The sequence below is a fragment of the Zonotrichia albicollis genome, chromosome 6, assembly GCF_047830755.1.
Source record: "Zonotrichia albicollis isolate bZonAlb1 chromosome 6, bZonAlb1.hap1, whole genome shotgun sequence".
NCBI lineage: Eukaryota > Metazoa > Chordata > Aves > Passeriformes > Passerellidae > Zonotrichia > Zonotrichia albicollis.
The window spans coordinates 46,538,473-46,551,482 of NC_133824.1; the positions used below are offsets into that span (position 1 = coordinate 46,538,473).

General features: G+C 39.8%; 1 protein-coding gene across 11 annotated transcripts in view; it reads right to left on the reverse strand.

Moving 5' to 3' along the window:
* SBF2 (SET binding factor 2) overlaps positions 1–13,010 on the reverse strand; it is a 232,315-nt gene that overhangs the window by 204,233 nt on the left and 15,072 nt on the right. The gene's annotated exons all lie outside the window — the stretch shown is intronic.

The following is a 13,010-nucleotide window of genomic DNA, read 5'->3' on the forward strand; positions in this document are numbered from 1 at the left end:
CTGAGGGGAAAAAAAAAGCTAGTCTAGGAAAGAAACCAAAGCCAAGACTCCACTCTTATGTCCCTAAATGAAAATTGCAACTGTTTCAAAGGAAAATCACTGGACAGGAGTTCAGCTGCGGAAAAACTTATCATAAAACTCTTCCAGAAACAGGAATCACCTGTATATAAAGAGCATCAACTTAGGCTAGAATCATCTTAAACTCTAAGCTTTTAATCCAAACACACTGAAAAAACCCACAAAAGTGCTATAAATGATTAATGACTAGCAAAAGCAGGGATTGCTTCACTTTTGTATCTAACCCATATGCACATATTGCAAAATGGTGAAGAACTGTGGCACACCAGATTTGTTACTATTAAAATAATGCTATCTACAAACAAAAAAGAAAAAAAAAAAGCATTCATGTCTGCAGACAAACTACCATATCCAATCCCACTACTGGCTGTGGCTCTAGCACACCTTCTAGCTCATCTTTAGGCCATTCATGAGTGTCTACATGTACAAGTCCAACAATAATTGCCATTAATTGGATTCACCACATACAACAACCATAATACTCCATAGAAATGTTAAGTCATTACCCAGAACCACATACATTTGAGGGCATTCAACTGCTTTTATTCAGAGCTCTGTCACTAAACTGAAACTCCACTAGAAATCCTCAATCAGAAGTAGCTCTCCTGGTTTTACAACACTAAAATCAAAATCAAAGCAAACTAGTATGGCATTGTTTCACAGATTGCTGCTCTAGAAGGTTATCACTGAAGACCTCCAGGGGCTACAGGCACCACTGATTTTAATACGTAACCTCCAAAGTCAAGTGCTGTGCTATGATCCAGCCCTGCCATCACATGCAAAAGGATATTCAAGTGCAAAATCCCTACAAACTTTGAAATCCTCTGGGATTTGCATGTGTAGCACAGTCTGAACATCAAGTTGCCAAATTACTTCCAACTGCTCTTAAATGAATCCTTCCAGATCAACACAACTATAAAGAGGCAAGAATTCCTGTGCATGCTGCAAGTGCCACATTGAACTGTTCCAAGATATCCTTCCTCACACATTATAACCTTAATTCAGTGGGGATTTTTTTCAGTTTCAAGGTTGCCCTAAACCTACCAAATGCTGTCACAGAATCACAGGATGGGGCACAGCTGATCACCTGGTCCAACCTCCCTGCTTGAGCAGGGGAATCCCAGAGCACATGGGGCAGGATTGAGTCCAGATGGTTCTGGAACATCTCCAGTGAGGAGGAAACTCCAAAACCTCTCTGGGTGATCTGTCCCAGTGCTTGGTCACTGCACAGTGAAGTTCTTCCTCATGTCCACATGGACCTTCCTGTGCATCAGCTTCTGCCCTTGCCTCTTGTCCCATTGCCCAGAAGCACCGAGCAGAGCCTGGTGCATGCTCTGCCCTCCCTGCAGGCACAAACAGACATTGATGGGTGCCCTCTCAGTGCCTCCCCAGGCTGAACAGGCCCAGCTCCCTCTGCCTCTCCTCACTGGAGAGATGCTCCAGCCCCTTCAAAAGCTCTGTCACCCTTCCCTTTTCCTGCTCCAGGAGCTCTGTGCCTCATGTCCTGAGGAGCCCAGAACTGGGTACAGCACACCGAGCAACAGGCACAGTCACACTGTTCAGCAAAGCACCTTGAGTTAAACATGACTTTGCCCAGCTTTACCTTTAAAACATCGAAACTCTTTTCTTCTAGAATGAGTTTTGACCCAAATTAAACTCAGAAAATGAGTGTCAATCAGTGTGCACTAGACACCCAGCTAATAACTCAACACCTACTGCAGAATGTACAATTTCCCAAATCCTTTGGAGGAGTCCTCATCACCTGCGTCGCAGAGGAAAACAAACTTGTCTGGCTGTGGGAAGAACATGATCCTGTGATCTCAGGCAAGCACCTGCCAACAGCCACTGATAACATCATAAATGCATCTCCAATGTTCCCCAGAGGAGAGATAACAACTTACAAGGTATTTTTATTTTCAGGATTGTCAGACCCATTTCCACATAGGACACATGCCTTCTGAATTAGCACAGTGTGCGGCAGCCTCTTGTACCAGAACTTGAAAGCCAAAAGTATGCTGGAAAAATAAAACATTTTGTAATACAGCTGGCTAGGACAAATGGATAAAAAGGAGCAAACAGATATTCATCATCTCAGATTCAGATATGTTTCACTACACAGTTAAGATTCCAGCAATACCTTACATAAGGAGATTTCTATAACAGCAATTTACACCAGTTAAACTTTATTTATCAAACTGGCAGTCCATCCTTTCTGAAGTAAACACTACTTCACCACAGAGCTCTGCACTTTAAGTACTCTTTGTCCTGTGCAATGTCATCCAAGTCCCAGTTGTTTTCAGTCCATATATTATTATATACAATGCTCAGTTAAATGAGTTTTCAAGCACTCTCTCCAAACTGTGCTTCTATGTTATCCAAAACAGGAGCCCTTAAAATACTGTCAAACTATTTAATGGCATCCATACAAAATCCCACATGGCTCTTATTCCATGACACTTCTAATCCCTTCCTCAGTGCTCCCACCAACTACCCTCAGAGAAATTAATTCCTAGAAAGGAATTACCAGAGAGGCTTTAAAATCTTTTATATTTTTACATAGAATTTTCATTTTCAAACCTTTTAATAAATATTTTTTCTTATTTCCTTATTAGTGCATATCTAGCTATGCAAATACTTTATGAAATGACAGATTATGGCTTTTTTAAAAGGAAAAGTGTTAATCTAGCCTGCATCTGGTCAAACATTGCCTAGGTCACCCAAATTATGAACTTGTATACTCAGTATCTCTCTCTTGTACCACTAATACATTTAAGATGTTTTTTTAACTACCTGTGACCCATGGGTATGAAAAAAAATATTACAAGTCCCTGAACACGCAAGATTAGTCTACTTTTAAGTGTCAGAAACTACATCACCATGACAACTACCCTGAGAATTTTACATGGATTTTAGTCACCTCCATGATAATTTAAGTAATGTGTTTGAGGACTTTCTCCCCAGCCCATAATGAACACTAAGGAGGAGACTGGGTAACATTTATTAAGTTATAAATATTTCTGTTTCATAGAAGATCATCAGGGTGCATGGAACTCTGTACCCTACCAGTTTCCAGAGCTGAAAGCCCGTTTTGTCCTCGCTCCACCCTGGGAGTCACTGCCTGATCCAAGCACACATGCCAGAAAGCATAGCAGGAGAGGGCAGCAGAGGCTGCTGCTGTGCTCAGTCTCAAACCTCACACCTGCTAAGAAACAGCTCCACATCTCCAGGGCTGCATCCTGGACATCCTGACGAGTGCATGGAGAAACAAAAGGGAGGGCATGAACATGGGGAAAAGGTACACAGCCTGACTGCACATTGTACAGCTCACAGGTTTTCAGGGAAAAAAACTCCTGTTCAGACACAAACTCAAATATTACCACACAGTAAACCAAAACTGAATGCCTGTTAACTCAATACCTCTACACTGGGTTTTTTGCTCATCCATAAACTCTATATTGTGCCAAATCTTTTCTGGTATTTTGACTTTTAACGTTTTTCCTCTTCTGAAAAGTAAAAACCACCAAAAAATCACACAAAATCTAGAACAAACTCAACCAAATACCAAGGCAAATAAAGATCGTGCAGCCCTTCTGAATGTGTCCTTAGCACTAAATCCCCACTACTCCACCAAGAACATCTACCAGCCAACTGCCCAGGGCATTATGAACCACACAAAATGAAGCACCACAAATGAGGAACTCAACACATTATTAACTTCCAGGTCACCCCCCCCAATCACTACTCCACTTAGCCAATTTCCTTCATTCAATAATGAAGTGCATCCAGAAACAGCCAGAGATGCTGAACTGACTGGACAGACATTTTGGGGGCTTCCTGACTGGCCCAACATGTCCAGAATGTTTTTCTCACAAATGCAATGTGTTAGTGCCACCCCTGGCACTGTTCTAACAGGGACACTACTGCAAGTCTGAAGAACAGAAGGAAGCTCCTGAAAATAACAAAGAATTTACTTGAAGTCAAAACACAGCTGTAACTCAAACCTGAGACACAGGAAAACTGACCTATGATACAAAAAAGACCAAAAAGGCAGTATTAGAAACTACCCTGAATAATAACTGAACTTCAATAATACACTTCCACAAACTACACAGAAGTGTAGACTGCTTCCAGGCACCTCATATTTTCTTTAATATGACTCAGAAAATAATATCTACATTCTTAGCTAATTTCAGGCTGTAAAATTCTGCATTTTACAGACTTCTGAACATTTACCCAGGTAATTTCAGTGTAATCATTCCTACCTCTAACCTTACTTGTAAGAAACACTGTTAGTAAATGATGCACTTTATAGCCGAGACAGATTCTAATCTACAGAAGTGATGGGCTGAAAAATTATCACATAAAATCAATAGAAAAAAAACTGCTATAAAAGGCAATAAGTTGAAATTTCAGCTGTCCTTTCAGAGAATGAGATAAAATGAGGCAGGGTGGGGGGAAAGGAGCAGCAGGGAAAACAGGATCAGGAAGTCAATGAGCACAAATGAAATATGTGCTGCAGCATTTGTGATGCAAATTTGATAATAATACACTCCTCAAAAGCTTCATTCAAACCTGCTTTGTGATTCAGTGTCAAACAAATAATTCTAGTGATTCATTAATGCAAGAATGAATGACCTAATGCTGCTTTGAAGTAGACAATGCACACTATAGAGGAAGGTTGCCATAGGTTTAAAAGTAAACATTACCTTAAGAAATGGAACTTTCCATTTCTTTTCAGTTCACAAAAAAAGGAATTTTAATTCCTAAAAATTAAGCTTTGATTTCTTTTTTATTCTCACCTATATCATACTACTCTTTGTTTTAGAAGCGATGCAATTACTCATTAGCTTAAATACAGTAATTTTTTTAGCAACTTCATGGATTCTGATGGACTACCTCAAGGATTTCTCTACTGGCTCAATTCCAATTTGCACAGTAACTGCAACAGATTCAACTTCAGCAGCCCTTCTGGAGTGCTTCTGCATGAGTAAAAGCATCAGAATATTTTACATTACACAGCATTTCACAAAAGCAAGAAAAACTCATAAAAGCTGGGTTATTACATAAATATGCTATACATTTAGACCAATGCATACCAACACAGAGTTTTATTGTTTTCACTAACAGTAAAAAAAACCTTCAAACCTAAGTCAGGTCTGAAGAGAAAAAACACAGAAATATCTGTAAATATCTCCATACATACCAACAAGTTTCACGATTAAAGCTTAGGCATCTGACCTAGACATTTTAAGAAGAATAGCCTGGGGCTATTTATCCTATTTGGCTTGAATTGTTATAATGTTTTATTTCTGGGTGAACGGTAGATGTTTTCTTTCCCTTAGTAGCAATAACTTCCAATCATTTAATTACATTCTGGAGAACAGCTAATGCTGTAGCTGAGCATGCCAAAGACAGGACACACTCAAAAACTGGCTTCAAAGGACACAAATTATTATAGTGAATAAAGGCAAAATTAGGTCTTGATACACTGAAAATAATCCTCCACTGGTAACCATCTCAGTATTGCACATCAGATGTACAGAACCGCCAAAATGACACAACCCAAGTAAACCACAAACCATCCTAAAATATTATTTTATTCCCAGTCAAGCTTAAACATTTCAGCAGTGGAGGTAAACACTTCCTCTGAGCACAAAAGAATTTACTTTGAGAAATACCTTTCACATTCTTTAGAATGCACAATGCCTTTGGGATTTACAAGGGAGCTACTGCTTTCTAGTAAGGGGGAAAGACAGGCAAGACTTCAGGTCCTGATGAATGAAGAGTCTGTCACATGAGACTAAGGTGTCTGGAAGCACTTGGACCATTTTTTAAAGGCTACTGAGATGCAAACTGCCCATTATTACAAAATACTGACACACTTAAACAAGTCTGTAACATAACTTTGTTTCTAAGCTACATATTAAATGCAACTTCCTCCACAATCTGTACAAATTGTTGCAAATTGCAGATTGCATACATTCTCTATCTTCAAATGATGTGGCTTACTAGCACGTCTTCCACATGATGTATGCTTGGCCCAGAGCCCCAGAGCAGCAGCACAGGACCAGAGGACAAGTGGAAGTTGGTTATGAGCCACTTTCCACTTCCTTTACCCTTTGCCTAGTAGGAATAAGACCAATCCTCAGAGTTGTGCTCCAAAAGCCCAAGGGCAGTTCCTAGACCTTTCCTAGACTTGCCCTTCAAGGGGCTCTCACAGAGCTGAGAACTGCCAGGACAGCACTGCAGCACAAGAGCTGCTTTCAGCAGAGATCCATCAGCTATAAAATTACTGTGCATCAACACAATTCCAGCCCTCTGCCTTCCTTAACCTAAGTACAAAACTCCTCTACCACTGATCTACAACCACACACATCAGCAGGAGCAGCCAGTGTAAAATCTCTCCTTTATAAGTTAATGAATCCACTGACAACCAGGGTATTCATGTCACATTTACTTCTGATGTAATGTGAAAGCTTCCAGCTTTATAATTCCATAGTAATACTGTCAGCATCATCAAGCCTGAATTTCTCTTCACTGGACCTGCAACATCTTGTTTAACTGCTTTATTCATTAAGGAAATTCTTTTTACAATGTAAGGAAAATGCCCTACATTTTCAGGTTTATCCTTTCCTTCTCTACATAACCAGTGGCTACTGGAAGGATTAGGGGAGGAGAAAAAAATCCCTTTACAACACAGATAAATTTCTCAAACTACATCTCTTTTACTGGGACACCTGATACAGGCACCATGAAAGGAAAAAAAAAAAAAACACAAACTTACTACAGTCTATTAGTTTGTTCAGGATGACAGTGTTTTCAGGTGTTATCCAAAAAATACATCCATACACAGCATATAGAAATATACATTATACACATTATACACAGAAATATGCATTTTAGTATCTTATTTTTGAAATAAGTAATGACTGTAAACTTAGAATTCAGGAAATACAATCTATAATACACTGGAAGTTGTTTCTGCTGGCCCTTGTATAAACAACATTTTAGCATGTAAGCCCGGGCCACAACAAGAAAGAATTAGCAGGTAATGTACGGGATCAATATCGTCAGCAAAACCAAAAACTCCATCTTGCAAACAATCTGTTGGCCAAAGTAAAAAGTTTTATCACTCTGTTACTAGCCAAAGTACCAGCACGTTGAGATTTCTTTATCTGATTTTCTGGCTTAGTAAGCCAAACAATTGAGATATGTATGAGAGCTGCTCTCTGAATTTATAAACTGCAAGGTTTTTTACTGATCCAGCCAGCATTCGGCATTATTCAGAAGCCTGACACCACAAAATGAGCATGGCAGGAAAGCAGTGTCCAAGACAAACAGCCTTCTCCTCCCCAGCATGTCTTTCCTTACATACAGGGCTGCAGTGGAGCCATCACACACTTCAGTGCTTGGGATTAGTTTAGAGAACTGAGAAGTTATGGATGACAAGACAACGCTGTGTGTACATAACCTCTCCTAACTTCAACTCCAAAAGTCTCCATGGAGACCTGAGGGGAAAACAGAACCTCTCTGTCAGAATGAAAGAAGAGTCTGAAGAGCATCATTACTAATAGAACAGAAGGAGCTACCTGAAAGCACAAAATCAACTTAATTTCAGTGGTTATTACGGTAACAGCACAGCTCCTACCCACCCAGCTCCCCCAGGCACACACAACCTGCACATCTCTATTTTCCACTTAACCCCAGTGTCAACTTCACCCAAGGAAATCTTCCCCAACCCATCTCATTACTCATCCTCTTACCTTTGTGCAGTCCCCATGACAGAGTAACTATTATTGCCCTGCCACAGCAAAGTCTGAGTTACCATTTCAAACCAGCTTCTCAGTTCTGAATCTCTAACTGGTATGGCACTGAATAAAATGAATTAGTTTTATTAACTCCCAATTAATAAATTAATCAGGAATAAATTAATCGGGGAAAAAAACTTGCTAGATTAGTTTCATCATTTGTTACTTTCTCATACCCTGTGAAAGATGAAAAAAAAAAAAAATCCACCAGTGACTCTGAATTTTTTCTTTAAATCCTAAAAGTGCTGTGGATAGCAAGTAAGGTGGCCCTTGACAGACTTACTGGGCCACACTAAGTCTATTACTAAGACAAAACCACAATTAATATGGCAGCACAAATATTCAAAGGTGCAACTTACAAAGCAATCATTTGTCCTTAAACTGGAGTAAATTTCCATGTACTCCAGCCAGGTTTTGGGCTGTGCCCTACTTACGCACAATACAATCAAAAAACACATGAACTTGAAATTAACACAAGTGAGAAAGATTTCAATTCAGAGGTACAATGAAAATAAAACAGGAAAATATCCAAAGCACTCCCTAAAAAGCAGTTCATACACACATGCAAAAAATTTATTTATATATATAGTGTATATATATATATACACTATGTATATGTATATATATATGCATATCTACTGTTTTTCTCCTTCCCCCATCCTGGAAACACAGAACTATTTCAATTTACATGCAGAGTACACATCACCAAGTGAGGCACAAACTTTTCTTATGCAGCTTGCAGAAGAGAAGTTGAACATAAGACAATGCATGTCACTGCTGAAACACTGAACAATAACACAAAATTCTTCCTGGCACAGAGGTAAAAACCCTCTTGTGTGGCAGAAGCAGGTGGTACCTTTTTATCCTTCCCATGCATTACCCCCTCAGGTGACTGAACACAAATATTATCAAACCTATTGCTACCCAATTACTTCAGCAAATGAAATGACAGAACGCACTTGTGAGTCTGACAGCCCCAAACTTCTCTAGAAAACATGCAGGAAATGAAACAAGTCATTTCCTGAGGTTTGGGGGTTTTTGCTTGGGGAGTTTTCTTGGTTTGTTTTGAGCAGTTTTTTTCTGGGGTGGTGGTTTGTGGTTTGGTACATTTTCTGAGATGGTATTTGTGTACTTGTTTGCCTTCAAGGTCTCTGGGTTTCATGTAGCTCAGCAGAGCTGGCTTTTGGGGTTGACTTCTGTTCAACTGGCAGCATAGGAAAGTTACTTAAAGCTTTCTAAAGAATAAAAGTATTTTGACAATTATTGAGAACACCTGAAGATAGAGAAGATACAGACCTGCTACTGAACATTCATAATTTGTTGCCATTTTTTTTGTTTTAGCAACACAGTCATACAGAAATCATTTATTAGCAGGTGGTAAAAAGCTGCTTTTCAGAAGTCTCAAATGACAATACATGGAAAACCCAGCAATCATGAAACTGTATCCCTAGCTTTACAGTACATTTTGTGCCCTATTACACAGTAAATGGTGTTAATTTTTATAGAACTTCCTATGTTCTTTGGCATCACCATGACTTTCAAGTGCTAAATACACATTTCACACAGAGGAGGCCTCTGAGGACTTGTATTACTTAAGAACTTATTTTAACAGAAATGTGCAAAAAAGAGCTACAAGGTTTGCACATATCATCTTGCTCCCCTTACCCTGGATTTGTACCTGCTGTTATTTATTTAGCCTCAGCCTCATGGACTTTCTTGTTAAGTTGATTGTCAATGGAAAAGCAGAGGAGAAAAGAACTTGCTGGAGACTGAGTACTCAAACCTCAGTACTTTCAAAGTTTAAAACTGACATTCAAAATCTGAAGAAAAAAATCCCATGTTTGCACTAAGAGAAACTTTAGACTGCTTAGCCATTGCTTTGGAACTAAAATGGCAAACTCCCAATTTTTCTGATGCAGGTACATGAAGTAGGATAAGTACCCTCAATTTAAAAGAGGAAAAAATAAAACTTGTGCAAAATGTCTGGATCCTGATTTATTTTTAAGAGCATCTTTCTCCTCCAGGGGAAAAAAAAAAAAAAAAAACAAAAAACCTCCAATTTCTGGATATATCTCCAACAAGAATTTTTCTTGTCTTACTAATCCTACCAGACCCCAACTCTATTGTGTCCATCAGAATAAATAAAAAAGGCAACTCGGCAACTCCTTCATGACTCAAACCAGAACATAACCAAACAGAACAACTATTGAAAAAGTTTAATTATGACCTTCAGTTTAAACTGAAGGGCCTAAAGCCACTCCTCTAATGTTCCCCACTAAGGATAAAACATCAGTTCAGTGCTGCAAAACCTAACAAGGCAGCCCTACAGAAATAAAAGAAAGGACTTAGAATGTATTCTGTATTTCAGCAGCCTGAATGCCCAAGTTCAACCCATGTTACTTGCAGGATGATATGTAGAGCAAATCTACCAAAGCAATGCTCAACAGCCCCAGCAACCTCCCCCTGCAGCAGAAGGGCCTCACTTACACACAAGGCACACCTGGGATTCCCACACATTCTCCTCCTGCCCAGGAATTCCATGTATATCTGCTACCTCAGAGCTGCATCTTTATAGGCAGAGAGGAACAGATCAGAGTCTTACACCAGATTTTCCAGGTATTTCTGCAGAGCCTTCCACATGCAAACTGTATCCCCCACGGCAACACCCACAGAGGAGACCTTCTGCAGGCATATCCTCCAGGACATTCCTTCAGCTGTCACTCTGCACCATCCCACTGACAGGGCAGGATTTGCCCTGGACTGTGCTCACAAGCTCCACAGACCCCTCCATACCAGAAGGACAAGTTCTGTTGTGACAGAGTGCCACAGCACAGGTCACACTTGAGAGGGCCACCATACACAGAGAATCATTAAACAATTTCAGAAAGCTCCAACCCATTCACAGTAACACCTTACTTCATCAGAAGGCTTCAGGTATCTGCCCATACAGAGTAACATCATCTCATCTCAGAAGGCTGCAAGCACCTACTCATCTCTTTCTTTGGCCCAACCTTTTATCCCCTGATGTTCATGCACTGCACCTGTGAGCCCTCTGTTCCCTTGGTGATTGGTCAGTAACCCCTCAGCACTCCATGGCTCATCACCTCCAGCACTGTTCACCTGCCTTTCACAGCTGTATCCCATTGGGGATGGGGCTCAGGCACAGCCCCACTCCCAATTCCCACAACCTGTGTGCCTACACCAGAGCACTATTCTTCCCTCAGCTTGAGCATTTGGGCTTCACGTCTGCTTAATGACTGAAAAGGCAAAGGCTTTTTTCTGGTTTTTAATCAATTTTACCCTTGAGATAATTTGGACTATTTTGTGATGTTTCTTTAGAAAATCTTTATGCCTCCTTACCAAATAATACAAAGTGTAATCATAAACACTGGAGTAAAGCAGAACATGTAGCCTTATGACAGTGTTTACATCAAATAAAAAGTGCTTTGCATCTTCTCACACATAGTAATCACCTATTTCATGTTCAAAAAGACTGTCTTTGCACAGAGCAGCTAAAAATGCAGAACGTTTATTCTCAAGCTCAACCCTGACATGTTTGGAACTCAGTTCTTTCATTACAGTAATTTTTTCAGAGTTCAAAGTGATGCTTTTGTACACAGTAAAGTATCCAAACGCTTTGCAAAGGAGGATCTGTTACTTCTTTGTCATCAAAAGTGTACATGAAGGATTAGAGTAAAATTAAGCAAAACACACATCTGTGTAAAAGATACAGCAGCAAAAAAGCAGGTTCCTTGGAGCCAAGAAACCAGAAAGCAAAGTAAGTGTGCATTACAGCACGCATCTTGCTCTCAAATACGTGGAAAAATCCTTTGTAAATAACATTCTTCATACAGAAGGCAATGAACTTTCTGAAATTTTCAAGGTGAAGGTTTCCAAAGCTCTCAGTCCACTGTAAGATTAGACATGGTGTGGGTTGATGTTTTCAATACCAGAAAGATGCTCCACATAAACAGCAGAGTGCAACTCGTTAAAGTTGGTGTGACACATTTTGAAGCAAAACAATCATCACTTCTGAAAGCATTTCAAGGTTGGGTAGTTGATCAATAAAAATAGTATTTCCACAATATCAAATAAGACCTCATTGATTTTAGTAAAAAGCACTTGCTTGGAATCAAAGGAAAGATCTTACGTGAGAGATGCACGTTTCCTGCTAAATTGCAACATAAATGTAACTTAATGCTGTTTTACACTGGACACACTGTCACTCTAGAGCTAGGGAATTATCACGACCTCCAAACATTTAAAATCACTTTTGGATACTATTTGCCAACTGTGTTAAAAGTTAACACCTCCATAAGTTCAAGATATTCTTGCAATACATGACTAAGCCAGTTCATCTGAAATTTTCAACCCAGGACCTGTGAACAACACAATTCAGGCAGCGGAGACAGATAAATTCACTCTGTCTTCACTTCTTTCTTTCAAAAGTTGTATACTCACACACATCTCTCTTTCATCTGCCTCAGATCAAAACAATCCTCCTCAAATCTGAAATGTGTAAAGGAGAATCCTCCTAAGAGCCCTTCTGACATCCCACGCAGTGACAGCACTGCAGAGATAACATGCAACTCATTTCTCCAACTCCCTCACTTCAGCCTTAAATGCAGTCTTTATTTATAGTCCCATACCTCACACCACTGCAAATTCCTGTTCTGGAGCTTGCATAAACTACCCACATCTCAATCCAACCTGTAAATATTACTTAGCAAATCCCAACATGCAAGATGTTAGCTCTGCAACTCACTTCCTCCTTATCTACTTTCCAGTCCTCTGCAATAAGAATCTGCCCCAACTTCCAAGTCCCTGTTCCCTCTCCACCACCTTCACAAGATTGTTCCTCTGTACACTGCACTCTTGATCTCTACTAGACAATGTCTGTCATCTCACAGTTCCTCTTCCACTGCCCTTTTCCATTCCTTAGTTACTTAAAATACTGTTTTTCCATAACGCTTCCTGCCTCTAAGCATTTGCAGAGCCACAGCCCTTTAATGAGAGGAACAGGAACATGGATCCATACAACTCCCACCCAGCAGGTATCATTCACATGCATCACATGTCAGCAAACTTCCCTGCATCATACTTGATGCAAAATCTGTTCAGATA